At 39.4% G+C, this 8,718-nt stretch overlaps 1 pseudogene; it reads right to left on the bottom strand.

Moving 5' to 3' along the window:
• Positions 1 to 7,323: 7,323 nt before the first annotated feature.
• Positions 7,324 to 8,718, bottom strand: part of LOC109378040 (junctional adhesion molecule C pseudogene) — a 14,610-nt pseudogene continuing 13,215 nt past the window's right edge.

Below are 8,718 nucleotides of genomic sequence, written 5' to 3'. Positions count from 1 at the left end.
GGAAAACCTAATTGAATGGTGCAAGAAAATAACTTGAAATTTGTTTTGGTGAATGTAAATATAAAAAAAAATAATTGTTTTACAAGCAGTCTAAAACAATAGTTTGAAATGTGGCTTTAATTTAATATTTTATTTGAATACATTATTATTTCTAATGGAATTATTTTCAATGGAGAAACAATCACTCTGTAACAGCTATGTACAGCAACAGCCACACCAAAAGCCATACCAGTCTCACAGAGGTCTTGAGTCTTTAGTCACATTCACATCTGAGGGAACATGAGTGTTCCTTTTCTGTCTACATTTTTACAGTAATGGTTTTCCCAGATTGCACATTTCACTTCTCCCCGCTGTCACACCCAGTTCACATGGCATCTGGATAGGAGATTTTAGGGCATAAGAAGGGAGGCAGTAAGGCTACCCTAAAACTGTGATGACTAAGATGGAAGCTAGAGCATTGATCCTCAACAATTAAAGAAGGGGGGAGCTATCCCTTTCTACCAAGAAGGGGTGAGGAGGAACTGATAGCCTTGATTCTAAGCATTCAAAGCACTAATGCAAAAGAAGGTGGGTATCATCCAGCAATTACAAAGAGCTGCCGACTGCCACTGCCAAGTAGCACACGGCAAAGTATTTCACTTAACATTACAAAGGAAAGTCAAAAGATACATCTTTACGAAGATAAGTCTCAAGTATTTAATTTAAAAAACCTTGAAGTATAAAAAATTAAGACGTTGAGAATTTAATCCCAAGATGACCATGTTCTTCTACATAAAACCATCCTCTAATCACACAATGGAATTGAAGACATTCCTCTGAGAAGCTCTGTGCTTCAAACTGCTTCCCGTCATGAGTTGACACAGCCACGCATCTGAGGCTAAGAACATCTGCTCTCAAAGAACAAATGCTTTCGAATGATGTTTCTAATGTCCCCCACAAAGTGAGCCGTGGTTTGGGTAGATAAAAACTCTAAAACCAAAATTTGAACACCATCTTTGATTCAGGCATCTCCCTGTCCTCAGCATCAGGCTTTTGGCTGGCTGCACTTCTTGTTTTTCTCCAAAAGCCTGGCCCGGCTGCCACCACACGGATTATTGGGAAGTGAGACAGAACTTGTGGTGTCCCATTGCTTTCTTCCTGCCAAAGAGAAATACTGGAACTCATTTCCTTTAAAAAATATTATAGTTGACAGATTTGATTTCTAACGTGCCTGTGGCCCCGGACAGTCTTATGAACTACACGAATAAATGAAACACATTGAAAAACCAAATAGCAGCAGCTGCTTTGTTTCAGGAACCATCCACACCCGAAAAGAGCTGTGTCCCAGGAATGCCTCATGGAGGAGGCCCACCTTTCCTCAAGTGTTCACCTGACAAATGTCCTGGGTTGAGCCAAGTGCCTGCAANAGTGAGTGTCCATCCAATAGCTGGAGACTGATCTGCCTCATCTGGGAAGAGCGCAATGATAATACCAACATGGGCCAGTGAAGCGACGTCTTCCACAACTAGACTGAAGAACCAAAAGACAGCAACTTGTCTGTTCCCCTTCCCCGATTCCCCAATGCTGTTACCTCCCCCAATTCCCCAATAAAAATCTTAAAAAGTAATAATAAATAAATGAATAATAAAATGATTTGTTATTTGAATACACTATAAAATGATTACCAAAATAAGTCTAGTTACCATTCATTACCATACACAGTTGCAATTATTTTTCTTGGGATGACAACTTTTAATATTTACCCTCTTAGCAACTTTTAAATATGCAATACAATATATTAAGCTATAGTCACTGTGCAGTTACCATTATATTAGCATGCTTATTTAATTTATGACTGGAAGTTTGTACCTTTTGATACCCTTTACCCATTTTGCCCATTCTTACTCATCTCCTCTGGTAACCATCAATATATTCTGTGTTTATGAGCTTATTTGATTGTTTGCTTAGTTTTGTTTGTTCTGTATAATTAATGCTTCAGTGAACATAGGGGTGCATACGAGGGGTGCATACGAGGTTTGATAATTAAGATCTTGAACTTGTTGCAACAATGTTTCTAACCTTATTTTTTATATCAGAGGGACTATTCATTATGAATTTGTACCAACTGCACAAACAGCTAACCAAGTTTACTATTTGGAAGTGCAGAAAAGGCTGTGTGAAAAAATTAGATGACCTGAATTTTTTGCCAACAATTCATGGCTCTTTCATCATGATAATGCACCAGCTGACACGGCACTGTCTGTGGGGGAGTTTTTAGCCAGTAAACAAATAACTGTATTGGAACACACTCCCTACTCACCTGATCTGGACCCCAAAGACTCCTTCCTTTACTCTGAGATAAAGGAAATATTGAAAGGATATTGACATTTTCATGACATTCAGGACATCAACGGTAATACGAGGACAGCTCTGATGGCCACTCCAGAAAATGAGTTCCCAAACTGCTTTGAAGGGTGGACTAGGCGTTGGTGTCAGTGCATAGCTTCCTAAGGGGAGTACTTTGAAGGTGACTGTAGTGATATTCAGCAATGAGGTATATAGCACTTTTTCTAGGATGAGTTTGAAAACTTACTTGTCCTACCTTGTATATCTTTTCAAATTAGTGTTTTTATTTTCTTTGGGTAAATATCCAGAAGTAGAATTGTTGAATCATATGATAGTTCTCTTTTTAATTTTTAAAATATTTTATTAAAATATAGCTAACATAAAATATTATATTAGTTTCATGTGTATACCATAGTTATTCAACATTTATATATTTAAAGAAGTGGTCATCATGATAAATCCAGCAGCCATCTGACACCATACTATGCTATCACAATATTATTGACTACTTGTATATTCCCTATGCATATTACATTCCTATGACTTACTTGTTTCATACCTGGAAATGTGAAACTCTTATTCCCTTCAATTCTTCCTCCCCTTTTTAATTTTTCAATTACAGTTGACATTCAATATTATTTTATACTAATTTTAGTCATAAGGCATAATGGTTGGGCATTTATGTAATTTAAGAAGTGAGCCTCCTGACTAGTCTAGTACTCTCCTGGCACTATAGATAATCATTACTGTATTATTGACTATATTCCCTATGCTTTACATCCCCAAGACTATTTTGTAACTACCAATTTGTACATCTTAATCTCTTTACCTTTTTCACCCTGTCCCACAATGCCCCCCCCCATCTATCACACTGATGTATCTAGTGCCCTATTTTTAACTTTTTGAGGAATTTCTATACAGTTGTCCATAGGGGTTGCCTCAATTTACATTCCCATCAACGACACTCAAGTTTCCCTCTTCTCCACATGCCCTCCAACATATGTATTTCTTGGGGATTTTTTGTTTGTTTGTTAGTTTGTTTTTTTGATAACAGTTATTCTAACAGGAGTGAAGTGACATCTCATTATGATTTTGATTTGCATTTCCCTGATTAGTGATGTTGAGCATCTTTTCATGTGCNAAAAAAAAATACTGGAGAGTGACATCATCAAGATGGTGACACAGGTTATTCCTGACTTCAAACCCCCTCACAAGAACACTAACTAGCAACTACCATAAACAAGACATAACTGTGAAAATTCCAGAACACGAGGGTGAGGCTGAAGTATACTCCTGGACCACAGACAACAAGAAAGTGCCACATTACAAGGGTAAGAGGCACAAGTATACTTAGACTGCATTCCCCTTTTCTTTAGACCAGCAAGCCCCACACCAAGAGGGCCCCCCTGAGCCTACAGTTTATCCAATGAAAAAAAGTGAGCCAAGGGGGACATTCACCTCCCTCAGCATTGTGGGATTCTTCCTGGGTGGCCCAGTCAGGTCCTACCTCACAGGGCTCCTAAGTGGAATCTGCAGGGCTTGACCACTAAAGACCAGATTGAGATGAAGAAGGGAGACAGGGCTTAGAGCAACCAGTGCTCAGATGTTGGCAGCCCACATCCCTCTTTGCAATGGTCCATGAGTAGAATCCCAGCCAGCAGCTCTGACCATCTGCAGAGCTGAGCTGGTGGATTTGTCTGGCCAGGGATGCTGGTGGGCATTTCTGCCTTATTCAGGTCCCCAGCCAAGAAGCCAAGCCAGCATTGGAGTATGTTCTAACAAAGTAGGAAAGCAAATTCAAAGCCCCGTTCACTGTAGAATCTAGTTCTCAGCCCCACCCAGCATGGAAGCCTAACTAGCGCACTAAGGGAGTTGTATAGCCCACACTACAGCACCACTTAACAGAAGCATCTGAGCACAGAGCCCAGCCAGCAGATCTGCAGAACCCAGCTGGTGGCACTGTCTGGGTTTGGGAGCTCATTAGGTAGTCTGCCTGATTTGGGTCCCCAGCCAATTAGCAACACCTACCATGGGTCCCATTCTATGGCCCTGCCTGGGCTAGTAAGCACTTTTTTTTTTAATTACAATTTATTGGGGGGACAATTTGCAATTGCAACAAAAATAATCAAATACCTAGAAATAAACTTAACGAAGCATGTGAAGGGCTTATGCACTGAAAACTATAAGACATTTTTGAAAGAATTTGAAGAAGACACAAAGAAATTGAAAGACATTCCATTTTCATGGATTGGAAGAATCAACATAGTTAAAATGGCCATATTACCCAAAGCAATATACAGATTTAATGCAATCCTCATCAAAATCCCAATGGAAATTTTTAAAGAGATAGAACAAAAAGTCATCAGATTTGTATGGAACCACAAAAGACCCCAAATAGCCAAAGTAGTCCTAAGAAAAAAACAATGCTGGAGGTGTCACACTCCCTGACTTCAGCTTGTACTACAGAGCATCAATAAACAAACCAGCACAGTATTGGCAGAAAAACAGACACACAGACCGATGGAATAGAATTGAAAACTAGGAAATAAACGATAAACATGGACAGATAGTTTTCGACCAAGGAGCCAAAAACGTACACTGGAGAAAAGAAAATCTCTTCAATAAATGGTGCTGGGAAAATTGGAAAGCTGGTAAGCAAATTTCAAGCTCTGCTTTTGACTGAATACAGCCTCTAGCCCCACCTGAACACTAAGCTTAAACTGTACCTGAGGAGCTGAGTGGCAAATAACGGTACCCAAGCAGAGAGCTCAGCCAGAGGCTCTGCCAGTTTACAGAGGTGAGCCAGTGGCCTTTCCTCATCAGGGAGCGCAGTGGGTAGTTCTGACTGATTGGGGTGCCTAACCATTTTGACAAATGAAATTTGAGAGAATTTGTTGCCATTAGATCTGTCTTGCAGGCTATGTTACAAGAAGTTCTTTAGCTAGAAGGAAAATAATATAGGTCAGAAACTCAAATAAAGAAAGGGAGAACATCAAAGAAGGAATAAGTGAACGTAAAATAAAAATTATTAGTTTTCTTATTGTCAATTGATTTAGTAGAAGTTAAGCATGGGGGAGGCTACTGTCAATATTTTAAACAAACAAAAAAACCCCATAAAAGCATGAGTGCATAACTGTTTTTGAAATAAATGCTTTTGGATGTTTAAAATTATTTGGAACATAATGAAATAGATCTAAAGAGAAACAAAGTTTTTTTGTTTGTTTGTTTTCTTTCTTTTGCTACCTAACTATTGACATTTATTTGTTTGCCTTATTTTGCTTGTATTTTTAGAAGAAAACAAGAATACCATGAATTTTAGAGAAATTAATAATTGTCAAAAACTTTGCATTTAATAGTCCTAATTTACCTCTGATCTCTCTTTCATTCAAGCTTTTTGACTTTTATACGTTATTTACTTTTCAGTGTCTGTATGTTATTATTTATAAAATAGAACTAATAATATATTTATTAACAACAATAATAATATTGTTCCACAGCAATCAAGACTGTTGTAAAAATTGTGTAAAACTATGTATGTATTTGGAACTGTCATGCAAACATTTATATTAAGAACTTTTTATTTAATTGAATTTCTGGATTCTGTTAACTTTTCAGAATTGACTTGGAAAGGGGAAAGAAGCCAGTAAGCTTGGAGTGAAGGGTCTCTCCAATAAAAAGTAAAATAAAATAAAAAGATAAATAGGTTGGGAAAGAGCTGGAGATAGATGTAAGAGACCTAAAGAAACAGAGTGAAAGAGAAAGAAAAGAGGTATAAGAAATTTTTGTAAGTGCAATGATTCTCATACTGTAAACATTTATTTCTCTATATTACTTTAAAAATAATTCTCCTCTACATAATTCTTCCTTGTGCCCTCATTTCTGTTCAAGCTCATTTTCCCTCACCACCACTGCTTTCCCTGAGATGCCTCTTGCCACCGCTCTGTGCAGGAAGTATTGATTGAGTGATAAAACAAATCTAGTTACATGGCTATAGTGATCTCATTTCACAATAGAGTCTGGAGAAATAAATGTATCCTTAGAGTAAACTTCAGATCACTTAATAGTTTTGAAGTTCTGAAATGCCAACCAAAAGGACATTTCCAGGGGAAAGGAATAGCTAAAAAGAGCATGAGTCAGAATAATGTCAGAAGCCAGAAAAAGCAAAATATGCAGTCTGGAAGAGTAAATAGATGAAGAAAACGAGTGATCAATTATTGTTTAAAAATTTTCTAGACTTTTCCAGTATTAGGACCTAGGCATGCAATAGAATTCAGGATGCTCATAAAAGTGAAACTCTGACAATTTATTTTCTATTTCTTCTCTCCCATCTTTCTCATCCTCTTCCTTGTTCAAATCTTTCAGATAATTTATTTCTAAGATATTTTTAGCACTATTCGTCATGCATTAAGCATTTAATGCAAACAAGAAAAAGTGATTGTAGCATCCAGAGTGCCTTCATGTAAGGGGATTGCAAAATAATTGAAAGGAAACTACAGACTCTACTCTTAGGGGACTACCAACAAGGAAAGGGGCATTGGCAACTATCAAATCATCCAATTTGTTGATTTAAGAGGAAGTGTTGGGTCAAATGTTGCAGATGATTCTTAATGTTGACAGAAAGAGAGAAAAAAAGTCCAAATCAGCATAAAATCACTCACAGGGCAAATCAGATGAGGCGAGTAATGACAGGAATTGTATTATTGCCTGAGTGATGGAAATGGAAGACAGTGATCAACACTTGAACAGGCTGGAATAGCAAATAAACGAAGCCAAAGTAAAGCACAAAGATGACAGCCGAGTGATAGCGTAAATGTGTGCCTATGTCTGTTTGCTCAGGTGAGAGCCACACACACCTCCTGCGCCTTGAATGGTCAAATCAGGATTTCATTGGAAATAATGGCATTGTCCTTGTCTTTGTCTTAAATATCTGACAAGGACTCAAACCATATTACAATNCAGTAAAGGTATTGCATGTGCTCTCAGCCACACCATCAGACTTCAGATCAGAAATGATGATGTGTGTCTGAAGTCACCTCCTCATCTGTCCTGATGTAGTTGACTCCATCTGGCTTCCCTGGACTCTTGTAGCCTTCATCATTCTGTTTACTGTTGATGAGGTGACCACGTCTGCAAGCGTGACGCACGGCGCATAGCAGGTGCCCACTGCCCTCAGGGCCATGGAGCAAGGACAGCCAGAACCCCGCAGAGAATTCCACCGATGCACAGGTCAGAGTTCCATCTCCTGCTGCTCACACGGGGCTGAGCCTGGGCATTGGCAGCAATGCAGCAAGACTGCCCTGAGTCCTCCTTGTGAACAGCTCTGAAGGCCAGGGTGCCTGCTTCAGAGTTTAAGAGAAAAGGGGGATTTGGAAATCTGGGATTGGCTCCAAAGTCAGTGGGCAGCAGCATCTACTTGTGTTACCAGCTGTAAGGTGGTGGAGAGCCCTCCCTCCCTTGGCAGTGCATCATTGCTGGCCTGCCTACAGCACAGCCTTGGGTGCTCTGCAAAAAGGAGGTGCTGGCTTCACTGGCGCAGTTGACTCAATGCCAGTCTCATCAGTGGCTTTTCAATGGTTCTGAGCAGTCACCTCCCAGTGATAGAGAGTCTGTCCAGTCAGGTTCCAGATCTTTAGAGAGGTTTTCTGCAATAGTTCTGCACGACCTGCCAAATGTCTCTGTATCTTGTCAAAAAACACATGTGTGGTTTGGACATCTTGAATTTTCTTCCATTCAATCCTGGGGTCACTTGTCTGCGAATGCGTAATGATACAAGATGGCTCCACACTTTCAGATTCCTACTACTGGATTTTGGCTTTTGGATTTGAGATTCACAGTCACTTTCACGCAGTCCCTAAAAAGCAGCACCAAGCTGGAGTCTCTGCCAATGCCTCAGCACCATGTCAAGGGTTAATGTGCAGTTTTATTACAAACTGGTAAATAATAAAGTGCCTTCTCACAGGTAGGTCAAATTGAAGCCATTCATTGAGACACAGAAAATTAAGACAAAATAAAACCAAACAAAAAAGAAAGAGAGGAGAGAGAGAGAGAGAGAGAGAGAGAGAGAGAGAGAGAGAGAAGAAGAAAGAAGAGAGAAGAGAGAAAAAGAGAGAGAACAACGACATACCCTCCCTTAAAAAAAAAAATACTGGAGAGTGACATCATCAAGATGGTGACACAGGTTATTCCTGACTTCAAACCCCCTCACAAGAACACTAACTAGCAACTACCATAAACAAGACATAACTGTGAAAATTCCAGAACACGAGGGTGAGGCTGAAGTATACTCCTGGACCACAGACAACAAGAAAGTGCCACATTACAAGGGTAAGAGGCACAAGTATACTTAGACTGCATTCCCCTTTTCTTTAGACCAGCAAGCCCCACACCAAGAGG

Source organism: Hipposideros armiger, unplaced genomic scaffold (genome assembly GCF_001890085.2).
Source record: "Hipposideros armiger isolate ML-2016 unplaced genomic scaffold, ASM189008v1 scaffold_1703, whole genome shotgun sequence".
NCBI lineage: Eukaryota > Metazoa > Chordata > Mammalia > Chiroptera > Hipposideridae > Hipposideros > Hipposideros armiger.
This window is presented reverse-complemented; position numbering and strand designations above follow the sequence as displayed.